Here is a 14174-nt window from a genome sequence, read left to right on the forward strand (position 1 = left end):
CTGGAAATATTTCCAACTGCCATATCCGCAATGGTGATGTAAGGAGTTTGTCACATTTTATTTATACAGTTTTAAGTTCCATAGTACACTGTTCGTCGTGCCTGGTTGCATTCCGCCAGCAGCCATTCTGCAGCTGCCCCATATCTGGCCCCAATAACTAGGAAGCAGTCGTTCTGAAGACACAGGCGGACTAGTAAAGATTTAAATAAAAGAACCATTCAGCTCAACCGACTATCTGTCAATAAAATTACCTTGCTCTGTGATAACACCGGCACGAGTACTGATGTATAAAATTGGGGCGGAAATGAAAGCAGCTGACCATAGTTGACGGTTTGGCCTTTCGACACCACATACAAAACTATTAATGGTTTTAAGAGGACTTTTCAAATAAAAATGCCGTCATTTCCACACACAGAATATTACTAATGAAAATTTTCAGTTACGAATGAACGTTACAAATGAAAATCCTAGGTCACCGACGCTTTTGCCCCACCAGCAAAGCACTTAAAAAACATTAATTCCGCGGCTGCTTGAGCTCTTAAAAGTCACATGAAATTTTTAGCGGCGTGGCAAAGCGATGAAAACTGTAATATGTTTTTCTATCTCAAACAGTACCGTTTCCCACTTTGATAATGCATGTTAAGCATGAAAAAGGAAGTGCACTAGAGGAAAGAGACACGTAATGTCAAAGAAACAGAAAGGAGAGCTAATGAAAGAGAACAGGAAGCGAAGGGAAGATGATTTCCACTTCCTCTCATACTGCTACAAATGAAACGGCATTTTATCCCCTGTAGCAGATAATATCCATTTTTTCGTGACTATGTAAAGAGTATCTTTGTCCTTTTAATAAATATAGAGAATGAATGGTGTGTCATGTGAAGTGTTTTTTTCCCATCTGTGGGACAACATCGGGATGAGGTAGCGATTTGGCTTGGAAATAGTTGGGAACAGGGTGCATCTCGAGCGGGCACCTACCTGCAGTCAGTCTTATACGTATTTCTGATCTTTACTCCCTACGTTTAGTCTTTTTTACATCAAACGTTCCCTAGTTTGGTATAAGTGTTGGCTGTTGTTGTTACAAAATAAAGGAGCAAATATTTTAATTTCCTACATACATCACTGTTTTTTTCACCCGAAGGTAAGTTTTCCTGTTCTTAAGAATACAAGTAATATGTTACTTTTAAATGTTTAATAACATGAACTCTTAGGCCTAGTTTGTTAACCAGAAAAATTACTTTTATGCGTGTTTATTTGTATATTCGGTTTGTTACCCCTATGCTTATGTTCAACAAAATTTGTTCATAATATATGACTTAATAAACTTATTTTAAGCTGTGGCTTGTGGGCTCATGGTACAGGACCACATTGTACTTTGAGTCAAATGCAACATTTTGAAAAATTATCTATATGGTACAGCCTTTTATTAAATTGATTATGTATTGTGATTCTTTTGATGGAAAATAAGACAAATAATAAAGTGGTTAGATCTACATCTTCATCAGTACACCGCAAGGATACTTCGAGTACCACTAACTGATCCGGCCTTCGTCGTTCCACTCACGAATGGCGCACATAGAAAATGCTCTCTTATACTGTCTCCTATCGTAATAAACAGTTAGGCCTCTCGGAGAACATTGTTAATGTTGCCCCATTTACGTATTAAAATCTGAATAATTAATGTTATTCATTATCAGCGTCTAACCACAAGATACAGAATGACTAAACGATCGTTAGAGTAATATCAACCAGACAGGTACCTTGTATATTGAACCGGCAACCTAGAAACGGTGGAGAGTCTTCGTCCTGCCGTAGCTGTTAGTGGCTCGCAACTCCGCAACGGGACATTCTGCCCCCCTCCCCCCCCCCCCTCCATCCTCCGGGAGCGCCTCATACCAGACGAGTGTAACCGCAAATGTTTGCGTGGTAGAGTAATTATGGTGTACGCGTACGTGGAGACAGTGTTTGCGCAGCAATCGCCGACACAGTGAGGCGGAATAAGGGTAGCCAGCCCGCATTCACCGAGGCAGATGGAAAACCGCCTTAAAAACCATCCACAGGCTGACCGGCACACCGGACCTCGACACTAATCCACCGGGCGGTTTCGTAGCGGGGACCGGCACGCCTTCCCGCTCTGTAAGCAGCACGTTAGGCAGGTCCTTGGTTCCCTATGTGTTTTGTCTCTATTCAACCATTTGATACATCACGTAATTATTTCCAGTATTATGACGGTTGTCGTCTGTTGGAGATAAAATTGTAGTTTGAAATGATCCGCTGTGTGGCGTTTTGTAAAGTATGACAGGTATTTGCTGTTAATGATAGGAACTTGTACGGTGCTGCCAAATAAAACACTAATTGCATCAGAAAAGCTTTGTGTTCTTCTAAAGGTGCGTACAGACTAGGCCAACGAAGGCCAATGAACGAGAACAAACCGATTTGTTGGCAGAGATATGCTTAGTGTGTACGGCTGGCAAACTGTAGGCAATGAAGCGGGTGGTCTTGGTTGCGGTTCAAACTATCGTCGGTAACAGAAAAGCGTTGGCACTGGATTGGTCTTGCAACCTGTCTCCTAGTGAAGAGATCGTGTTTAATGGTCGTTCGTTCATTTGCTATTTGCTGTCTGTTGAGCTGGTGTGTACTAAAAAAAAAAAAAAAAAAAAAAACTATAGTATGTCGACAGCATCAAAGATGATATATAGCATTATCCTGGACTGGAATGTTTATGGGATCCAACGAACTGCGATTATAAGAAGAAATTGGAAAGATGAACTATCTGGGTGGAAATAAATGAGCAGTTGGGAAGTAATGCCCATGCTGCAGAAAATAAAATGCTGCCTTTATTAGCATCTCTTCTCTATGAAGGACAAAGAGACGTAAACAAATGAAACCTACAAATCCACATGATTTGATTTCAGGTACAATCCTGCAGTTGCCCTGTTTTGATATGTTAAAGCTATATATCAAGCTAGCATCTAAATCTTCTGTGGCTAAATAACTCAGAGTGACCATTAACCTTTCTGCTGCATGTACAGATCTCCTGAAAGAAATGTCATCTTTAAAAATTCTATAGCCTACACGATTCCATCAAAGTCCGAAGTCTGTAGTTTTCATTCAAGAAAAATTATGAAAAATTTCAGTTCAGCTTTGAGGTCAGACATTAATTTTGCCACACCAACTGCTCCCTACTTTTCGAAATAGAGAACGTCTACCAGAGTCGTTCTTTTTTCTCCGATGATGAGTTTTTTTTTTTGTCATCAGTCTACTGACTGGTTTGACGCGGCCCGCCACGAATTCCTCCCCTGTGCTAACCTCTTCATCTCAGAGTAGCACTTGCAACCTACGTCCTCAATTATTTGCTTGACGTATTCCAATCTCTGTCTTCCTCTACAGTTTTTGCACTCTACAGTTCCCTCTAGTACCATGGAAGTCATTCCCACATGTCTTAGCAGATGTCCTATCATCCTGTCTCTTCTCCTTATCAGTGTTTTCCACAGATTCCTTTCCTCTCCGATCCTCCGTAGAACCTCCTCATTCCTTACCTTATAAGTCCACATAATTTTCAACATTCGTCTATGGCACCACATCTCAAATGCTTCGATTCTCTTCTGTTCCGGTTTTCCCACAGTCCATGTTTCACTACCATAGAATGCTGTACTCCAGACGTACATCCTCAGACTTTTCGTCCACATATTAAGGCCGGTATTTGATATTAGTAGACTTCTCTTGGCCAGAAATGCCTTTTTTGCCATACCGAGTCTGCTTTTGATGTCCTCCTTGCTCCGTCCCTCATTGGTTATTTTACTGCCTACGTAGCAGAATTCCTTAACTTCATTGACTTCGTGACCATCAATCCTGATGTTAAGTTTCTCGCTGTTCTCATTTCTACTACTTCTCATTACCTTCGTCTTTCTCCGATTTACTCTCAAACCATACTGTGTACTCATTAGACTGTTCATTCCGTTCAGCAGATCATTTAATTCTTCTTCACTTTCACTCAGGATAGCAATGTCATCAGCGAATCGTATCATTGATATCCTTTCACCTTGTATTTTAATTCCACTCCTGAACCTTTCTTTTATTTCCATCATTGCTTCCTCGATGTACAGATTGAAGAGTAGGGGCGAAAGGCTACAGCCTTGTCTCACTCCCTTCTTAATACGAGCACTTCGTTCTTGATCGTCCACTCTTATTATTCCCTCTTGGTTGTTGTACATATTGTATATGACCCGTCTCTCCCTATAGCTTACCCCTACTTTTTTCAGAGTCTCGAACAGCTTGCACCATTTTATATTGTCGAACGCTTTTTCCAGGTCGACAAATCCTATGAACGAGTCTTGATTTTTATTTAGTCTTGCATCCATTACTAGCCGTAACGTCAGAATTGCCTCTCTCGTGCCTTTACTTTCCTTAACGCCAAACTGATCGTCACCTAGCGCATTCTCAATTTTCTTTTCCATTCTTCTGTATATTATTCTTGTAAGCAGCTTCGATGCATGAGCTGTTAAGCTGATTGTGCGATAATTCTCGCACTTGTCAGTTCTTGCCGTCTTTGGAATTGTGTGGATGATGCTTTTCCGAAAGTCAGATGGTATGTCGCCAGACTCATATATTATACACACCAAAGTGAATAGTCGTTTTGTTGCCACTTCCCTTAATGATTTTAGAAATTTTGATGGAATGTTATCTATCCCTTCTGCCTTATTTGAACGTAAGTCCTCCAAAGCTCTTTTAAATTCCGATTCTAATACTGGATCCCCTATCTCTTCTAAATCGACTGTTTCTTCTTCTATCACATCAGACAAATCTTCACCCTCATACAGGCTTTCAATGTATTCTTTCCACCTATCTGCTCTCTCCTCTGCATTTAACAGTGGAATTCCCGTTGCACTCTTAATGTTACCACCGTTGCTGCTAATGTTCACATTTTTTCTGCAGCCATTTCGTCTTAGCTTCCCTGCACTTCCTATTTACTTCATTCCTCAGCGACTTGTATTTCTGTATTCCTGATTTTCCCGGAACATGTTTGTACTTCCTCCTTTCATCAATCAACTAAAGTATTTTTTCTGTTACCCATGGTTTCTTCGCAGCTACCTTCCTTGTACCTACGTTTTCCTTCCCAACTTCTGTGATGGCCCTTTTTAGAGACGTCCATTCCTCTTCAACTGTGTTGCCTACTGCGCTATTCCCTATTGTTGTATCTATAGCGTTAGAGAACTTCAAACGTATCTCGTCATTCCTCAGAACTTCCGTATCCCACTTCTTAGCGTATTGATTCTTCCTGACTAATGTCTTGAACTTCAGCCTACTCTTCATCACTACTATATTGTGATCTGAGTCTGTATCTGCTCCTGGGTACGCCTTACAATCCAGTATCTGATTTCGAAATCTCTGTCTGACCATGATGTAATCTAATTGAAATCTTCCCGTATCTCCCGGCCTTTTCCAAGTATACCTCCTCCTCTTGTGATTCTTGCCAGGGTATTCGCTATTACTAGCTGAAACTTGTTACAGAACTCAATTAGTCTTTCTCCTCTTTCATTCCTTGTCCCAAGCCCATATTCTCCTGTAACCTTTTCTTCTACTCATTCCCCTACAACTGCATTCCAGTCGGCCATGACTATTAGATTTTCGTCCACCTTTACATACTGCATTACCCTTTCAATATCCTCATACACTTTCTCTATCTGTTCATCTTCAGTTTGCGACGTCGGCATGTATACCTGAACTATCGTTGTCGGTGTTGGTCTGTTGTCGATTCTGATTAGAACAACCCGGTCACTGAACTGTTCACAGTAACAGACCCTCTGCCCTGCCTTCCTATTCATAACGAATCCTACACCTGTTATACCATTTTGCTGCTGTTGATATTACCCGATACTCATCTGACAAGAAATCCTTGCCTTCCTTCCACTTCACTTCACTGACCCCTACTATATCTAGATAGAGCCTTTGCATTTCCCTTTTCAGATTTTCTAGTTTCCCTACCACGTCCAAGCTTCTGACAATCCACGCCCCGACTCGTAGAACATTTACCTTTCGTTGATTATTCAATCTTTTTCTCATGGTAACCTCCCCCTTGGCAGTCCCCTCGCGGAGATCCGAATTGGGGACTATTCCGGAATCTTTTGCCAATGGAGAGATCATCATGACACTTCTTCAACTACAGGCCACATGTCCTGCGGATACACGTTACGTGTAAAATTAATGCTGCACATGCTACGACTGCTGAATTCTCTTCTTCGCTCATAATATCGGCCGCCGAAATTACAACTGACTCGACGCTTTATAAGAATAACAAAACGGAAGCAATCTCGACACGTAATCTGATTCAACTGCGGTTCAATATGGCCGAATCCCTTGTCTCTAACCCCTTGGTTTGGTGAGCGTGAGAGGCCGAAAGCCAAAGCGGTGATGACCTACTTTCTGCCGAGTCCATGGCCAGGTATTCGTTGGCATTCGCTGGCCTAGTGTGTAATTGCATTAAAGAAATTATCGGAAAGTTTTGGAACGTTTTACAAACCAAACATTTTGGAGGAAGTATTCAGAGCAGGATTTATTAGAAACACTTGTGTTCCCAGAAGGTTAAAGTATGAGTGATAGTGCATACCTACCTCCGCGACCTACTGCCTAGAGTGCCGACCTCAGCACGCTCGGTGGAATAGCACTAATCTTAAAAAGACACGGAAGGCGTTGGATACAGTTCCGCATTATCGCCTGATAAAGAAAGTAAGAGCCAACGGAATATCAGACCAGCTGTGTGGCTGGATTGAAGACTTTTTAGCAAACAGAACACAGCATGTTGTTGTCAATGGAGAGACGTCTACAGACGTTAAAGTAACCTCTGGTGTGCCACAGGGGAAGATTATGGGACTATTGATTTTCACAATATGTATAAATGACCTAGTACATAGTGTCGGAAGTTCCATGCCGCTTTTCGCGCGTGATGCTGTAGTATACAGAGAAGTTGCAGCATTAGAAAATTGCAGCGAAATGCAGGAACATCTGCAGCGGATAGGCACTTAGTGCCGGGAGTGGCAACTGACCCTTAACATAGACAAATGTAATGTATTGCGAATACATAGAAAGAAGGATCCTTTATTGTATGATTATATGATAGCGGAACAAACACTGGTAGCAGTTACTTCTGTAAAATATCTGGGAGTATGCGTAAGGATCGATTTTAAGTGGAATGATCAAACAAAATTAATTGTTGGTAAGGCGGGTGCCAGGTTAAGATTCATTGGGAGAGTCCTTAGAAAATGTAGTCCATCAACAAAGGAGGTGGCATACAAAACACTCGTTCGACCTATACTTCAGTATTGCTGACCAGTATGGGATCCGTACCAGGTCGGGTTGACAGAGGAGATAGAGAAGATCCAAAGAAGAGTGGCGTGTTTCGTCACAGGTTTATTTGGTAAGCGTGATAACGTGACGGAGATGTTAGCAAACTCAAGTGGCAGACTCTACAAGAGAGGCGCTCTGCATCGCGGTGTAGCTTGCTGTCCAGGTTTCGAGAGGGAGCGTTTGTGGATGAGGTATCGAATATATTGCTTCCCCCTACTTATACCTCCCGAGAAGGTCACGAGTGCAAAATTAGCGATTCGAGCGCGTACGGAGGCTTTCCGGCAGTCGTTCTTCCCGCGACCCATACGCGACTGCAACAGGAAAGGGAGGTAATGACAGTGGCACGTAAAGTGACCTCCGCCACACACCGTTGGGTGGCTTGCAGAGTATAAATGTAGATGTAAATGTACTGCTAATTGAGCTACCAAAGCTGTATAAGCCAGGTGCAAATATTTCCACAGAATACGAACGAGCGCGGGCAAGTAGGTTTATTTAAGAGGATGGAAGGTTCCAACCGCTAACAGTTGAGTCACATAGAAAATGCTGAGAACTTGCACATGATCAGGGCCTCGTATAAAAATTGATTGTAAATACATTCACGGAAAAAAAATCGTATGATGCCCGTTACACTTGGTCGGTCGATATAGGGACGGTTAATGCTGTTTGTGGATCAGGCTGGAGTTGTCGTCCGATGATGTCCCGCAATTACTAAAGAGAGATCTGGTGACTGAGCAGACCAAGGTAATAGTTCAACTCTCTGTAGAGTATGTTGGGTTACAAAAGCGGTATCTGAACGAGCGTTATCCTGTTGAAAACACATTCCATTGAATTCTGCTCATGATTGCCAGCAAATCAAATCGCCAGAATGATGTACAAATTTGCGTTCAGAGTGCGTGGCATAACCACGGGAGTGCTCCTGCCGTCAAACGGTATCGCTCCCCGTATCATACACTGTGTGATCAAAAGTATCCGGACACCCCCAAAAAGATACGTTTTACATATTAGCTGCATTGTGCTGCCATCTACTGCCAGGTACTCCATTTGAGAGACCTCAGTAGTCATTAGACATCGTGAGAGAGCAGAATATAGCACTCCGCGGAATTCACGGATTTCGAACGTGGTCAGGTGATGGCGTCTCACTTGTGTCATACGTCTGTACGTTAGATTTCCACACTCTAAACATTCCTAGTTCCACTGTTTCCGATGTGATAGTGAAGTGAAACTGTACAGGCCGATCTCGTCTGTTGACTGACAGCGACCGTCGACAGTTGAAGAGGGTCTTAATGTGTGATAGGCAGACATCTATCCAGACCATCACGCAGTCTAGACTTCATCAGGATCCACTGCAGCTACTATGACAATTAGGCGGGAGGTGAGAAAACTTGGATTTCATGGTCGAGCGGCTGCCCATAAGCCACACTTAACGCCGGTAAGTGCCAAACAACACCTTGCTTGGTGTAAGGAGCGTAAACATTGGACGATTGAACAGCGTAAAAACTTTATGTGTAGTGACGAATCACGGTACACAATGTTGCGATCCAATGGCAGGGTGTGGGTGAGGCGAATGCCCGGCGAACGTCATCTGCCAGCTTGTGTAGTGCCAACAGTAAAATTCGGAGGCGGTAGTGTTATGGCGTAGTCGTGTTCCTCGTGGAGGGGGCTTGTTATCCTTGTTGTTTTGCGTGGAACTATCACAGCACAGGCTTACTTTGGTGTTTAAGCACCTTCTTGCTTCCAACTGTTGAAGAGCAATTCGGGGATGGCGATTGCATCCTTCAACACGATACCTGTCCGTTCATAGTACACGACATGAACACCTTTGGGATGCTCTGGAACGCCGACTTTGTGCCACGCCTTACCGGCCGTCATCGATAACTGTCCTCAGTGCAGCACTCCGTGAAGAATGGGCTGCCATTTCTCAAAAACCCTTCCAGAAACTGATTGAAGGTACGTCTGCGAAGTGGAAGCTGTCATCAAGGCTAAGGGTGGACTAACATCATATTGAATTACAGCATTACCGATGGAGGGTGCCACGAACTGCTAAGTCATTTTCAGCCAGGTGTCCGGATAGTTTTGATTATATGGTGTAACTCCATGTGTAGTTATAGCGTGTGTAGCATGCAGACAAGTCTGTTGCAGGTTGTTACTTAGCCTCCTTCTAACCAACACACTGCCATCACTGCATAGAGGCAGAACCAGCTTTCATCGGAAAAGATAACAGACCTCCACCATGCCCTCTAGCGAGCTGTTTCTTGACGCCACTTGAAGTTTGAAGGCCGTGTATGTCTGAAGCCCAGTCTTCTTGCGACCGTACCGAGTCCTGCAGAGAATGAGCTGGCATCAGAAAGACTCGTTTTGGACAGCTTCCAGCGCTGCTTCGTGTTAAAACTTATCAGGAGACTCCGGTAATACCGCCCAGTTGCCGGTTTGCTCTTTACGAGCGTAGCCACGCCCTGAAAGCCCCAAAGAAGAGTCAGCAGCACCTCGCCTGAAGACGGTTTCGTGGCTAAAGAAGTTTCGGCTGGCCTGACACGGTAGGCTTTCCGAATGGGAGAGAGCAGTCGTGTAACCCAGCGGGCGACAAACTTTGTCATGTTGACATAAGGTGTTGAAAACTGATCCATGACTAATTTTCAGCCTTTACACTATCACCTAGACTGTGGTATGCCTGTCATAGAGCACCAGATCTTTTACTTCTCTTGCGATACTCGGTTCCTCACTGACGAAGAAACCACACGGCAATCGGACTTTTGTAGTTTTCGTATGTTTATAGTACGTCGAGTTCAGAAATCAAGTATAGTATCAATCTAGAAAAGCAATTAAGTACAACTGCCAAAACTTCTCGAGAAAATCTACTTTGAAGTTTTTCTGAGTGTCGTTAATCCTTAAAGTAAGATCGATTTTTTTCCAACAAGCAGTATGGTGCTTTGATGGAGTACTTGCCCACCAAATGGGCGGCTCTGGTTCGATTCGCGGTCATGGTAAATTTTTAAAAGAAGATGCATGTTCTATGTGCATTTCATAAGACTTAAATCCATAATGATGAAAAATATTTATTTGTCATTTTTCTTTTGTTGAAACAAACTTAATTAAGCATCTTCTATAAAAAGTTTGTAATTAAGAATTAATATTTGCAACTACAACACGATTGTTGTGTCTGATATGTAATATAAATAAGAAGACGTGCATTTTTTATATGTCAACAATCATATATTTGACCACTTTTATATTTAGATTGAAATGAACGTGAAAAAGACGAATAAAGTAATTAATCGAAAGGAGACTCGAATCAGCTATTACTAGTATGGAGGGCTGCTAATTTTTTACCATCTATTTTACGCTTCATGGAATGCTCGTAGAAAATGGCTCAAATGGCTCTGAGCACAATGGGACTCAACTGTTGTGGTCATCAGTCCCCTAGAACTTAGAACTACTTAAACCTAACTAACCTAAGGACATCACACACATCCATGCCCAAGGCAGGATTCGAACCTGCGACCGTAGCAGTCGCACGGTTCCGGACTGCGCGCCTAGAACCGCGAGACCACCGCGGCCGGCAATGCTCGTAGAACTTACACTTATGCTCAAACATTTGTATCACCTGGGAAGCATCCCAGAGCGACCACGTGGCAGACGAGCACCATATCACATAGCCACACTGCTTGTCGAAAAAAATCAACCTTATCTCAGAGTACTAAAGACACTCGGAAAACTTAGAAACTTCAAAATATATGTTCTGGAGAATCATTTGGACTTGTATCTAACAACTTTTGCTAATAGGTACACTACTGCCCATTAAAAATCCTACACCACGAAGGTGACGTTCTACAGACGCGATATTTAACCGACAGGAAGAAGATGCTGTGATATGCAAACGATTAGCTTTTCAGAGAATTCACACAAGGTTGGCGCCGGTGGCGACACCTAGAACGTGCTGACATGAGGAAATTTTCCAACCGATTTCTCATACACAAATACCAGTTGACCGGCATTGCCTGATGAAGCGTTGTTGTGATGCCTCGTGTAAGGAGGAGAAATGCTTACCATCACGTGCCCAACTTTGATAAAGGTCGGTTTGTAGCCGATCGCGATTGCGGTTCATTTTATCGCGTCATTGCTGCTCGCGTTGGTCGAGATCCAATCACTGTTAGCAGAATATGGAATCGCTGGGTTTAGGAGGGTAATACAGAACGCCGTGCTGCATCCCAATGGCCTCGTATCACTAGCAGTCGAGATGACAGACATCTTATCCGCATGGCTGTAACGAATTGTACAGCCACGTCTCGATCCCTGAGTCAACAGATGGGGACCTTTGCAAGACAAGAACCATCTGCGCGAGCAGTTCGACGACGTTTGTAGCAGCATGGACTATCAGCTCGGCGACCATTGCTGCCGTTACCCTTGGCGCTGCATCACAGACAGGAGCGCCTGCGATGGTGTACTCAACGATGAACCTGGGTAGACGAACGGCAAAACGTCATTTTTTCGGATGGTCGCATCCGTGTTTGGCGACAGTGCGGTGAATGCACATTGGAAGTGTGTATTCGCCATCGCCATACTGGCGTATCATCCGGCGTGATGGAATGGGGTACCATTGGGTACACGTCTCGGCCAACCCTCGTGTTCGCATTGACGGCACTTTGAACAGTGGACCTTACATTTCAGATGTGTTACGACCCGTGGTTCTACCCTTCAATCGATCCCTGCGAAACCCTACATTTCAGCAGGATAATGCACGACCGCATGTTGCAGGTCTTGTACGGGCCTTTCTGGATACAAAAAATGTTCGACTGCTGCCCTGGCCAGCAAATTCTCCAGATATCTCACCAATTGAAAACGTCTGGTCAATGGTGGCCGAGAAACTGGTTCGTCACAATACGCCAGTCACTGCTATTGATGAGCTGTGGTATCGTGTTGGAGCTGTATGGGCAGCTGTACCTGTACAAGCCATCCAAGCTCTGTTTGACTGAATGCCCAGGCATATCAAGGCCGTTATTACGGCCAGAGGTGGTTGTTCTGGATACTGATTCCTCAGGATCTATGCACCCAAATTGCGTGAAAATGTAATCACAATTCAGTTCTAGTATAATATATTTGTCCAATGAATACCCGTTTATCATCTGCATTTCTTTATGGTGTAGCAATTTTAACGGCCAGTGGTGTAGATATTTGCGTTCTGAACTTCACATACCATAAATATAAAAGCTTACAAAGTCCCATTGGCATTTAGTCGCATTGTGAGTGATGGTCAACCATATTTTTTTTCGTCATTTGGACTTGTCTAATCACTACCGAATCGCCTACGCCTTCTAACAACAGCATCACGTGAAGGGACATCTGAACTTACCCTTGCACCAACGAAGCGTGGATTGTTGCAGCGTCATTCAATTTCAAATGCCGAAAAAGGATTATTGCACATTATGATTTGGCTACCTCGTTTTGTTTTCGCACCTCAAGAAGCGTGCTGCAGTCCTATGGCAGATGGATTTCAGCGTGCACTAGAACTACAGACAAAGAAAAAATTAGTTATGTATATTTTTTGGAGTTGATTATTAAAACTCTAACATTAATCGTTATATATCTGACGAATACATAATTCGGGTTGATTGGACGAACATACTGAGAAGAAAACAACCATTTATCGTCAGGTGCACGAAACTCGTCGCAAAAGTCCTTATCTTCTCGTTCTCTCTGTCTTTCATCTATCCCCTTGAGTAAAGAATTCAGCTGCTGGAAAATGTTTTCAGTGCTACGAAGGCGCTACGTAGCAGCTGCGGGTGTTGTACAGATTTTCTAGAAGCGTGTTATAGGAATGTAATTTACTCACTGCAGAAACTTCCGAAAAAGTGCAGTAGGCTAAAAGTGGGTTACGCTAAGACATAAGAACATTTTGACTAAAAAAAATCACTCTTTTCACTATAAGACGGAGAAGGTTGCACCATCTACTCGCACGGAAGATGGAAGTCGTGCTGGCTTAATTAATTAGGGCGGATCCCTGTTTGTGAACTGTACTATCTTATTATGCCTTTTCATTCCTTATTCATACAAAATCAATTCATTTAAGAAACTAATTAAAAACGGTATCTGAAATTCAGCAAATGGGCGACTGAAGATGCCCGGTGAGGCACACATCTTCTGTTAGCGTCTATCAGTTAGGTTTCTTCGCTATCTCCTTATTACGAGAGGCACAGCAGTAAGTAATGGCTGTAAAATCTTCTGAGATATGTACTACGACGCTTAGGTTTGATACTGCAGCACCCATAAATTCTTTAGGTAAGTTTTTGTTTTATTGGTAACTTGCAAATAATTCATAAGTAAACATTAACGAAGCCGTAAACAGAAGTGATGCAACAGAACAGTAGTGTAAATACAGTCAAGATGTTAAATTTATGCATTCTGTAAGGAAAAAAGGGCACAATCTAGTATAAAATAATACGTGATGTTAGTTAATCCTGACACTTACAAATGTAATGTTAGTGTTAGTGTAGGAAAGCTGTGAAATCAAGGTTAAACATAGTATTGTATCTTGTTATTATAATCTGTGGTATTAGTATGATGTTAGATAATATTATTTTTTAATTAATAGTAATAATGGTATATACTTTCGTCCGTCTCAAACTCTCAACGCTAACACAGGCATGAACTACAATGTTCTTGATTGCAAGAAATGTGTTTCTTCGTCTCGAGAAGTGGAAGACGGTATTCTTGAATTGACTTATCAATAACTGACCAAGCTGACTCGAATTTATACTTAACTCCCTATCTCTGACCGTGAGAAATTTACAGTTTAAGAGAAACAGTATTACATTCCTCAGAAAAATATTACGATAAGC

The sequence above is a fragment of the Schistocerca gregaria genome, chromosome 1 (genome assembly GCF_023897955.1).
Source record: "Schistocerca gregaria isolate iqSchGreg1 chromosome 1, iqSchGreg1.2, whole genome shotgun sequence".
Lineage (NCBI taxonomy): Eukaryota > Metazoa > Arthropoda > Insecta > Orthoptera > Acrididae > Schistocerca > Schistocerca gregaria.